We start from the raw sequence: 390 nt of genomic DNA on the forward strand, positions 1-390 counted from the left end.
AAAAGAAAAGAAAAAAAGAAAAAGAAAAGAAGACTTCAGTTTTCTGGGTATGCACAAAGACCATTGAAGACTTATCCAAGTGCATGACCGGATTTTTGTGGTTTTGTTCATTTTGTGTTTAATTTGTGTTTTTTTTTTCAGCTGTACGAAATGGGCTTTTTGACGTTTAAATCGTCCGACTTCACCCATGGTGTTCTGTGCTTGCCGTGCGAGTGTTGCTGTAATTCAGTGTTGCCGTCGATGTCTTTTGTTAGCTTTCCATTTTTCTTTCAATGTAGTGTGAAGTGTCTTATCCTTTTCTATGAATTCCAATTTGCCTTAACTCTTTTGATGCTGTAGCTGTTTCAGTAAAAGTTAGTTCAAACTAATGATGTAGAATGCTTTGACCAA

This window comes from Octodon degus, unplaced genomic scaffold (genome assembly GCF_000260255.1).
Source record: "Octodon degus isolate 3935 unplaced genomic scaffold, OctDeg1.0 scaffold00032, whole genome shotgun sequence".
NCBI classification, from domain to species: Eukaryota; Metazoa; Chordata; class Mammalia; order Rodentia; family Octodontidae; genus Octodon; species Octodon degus.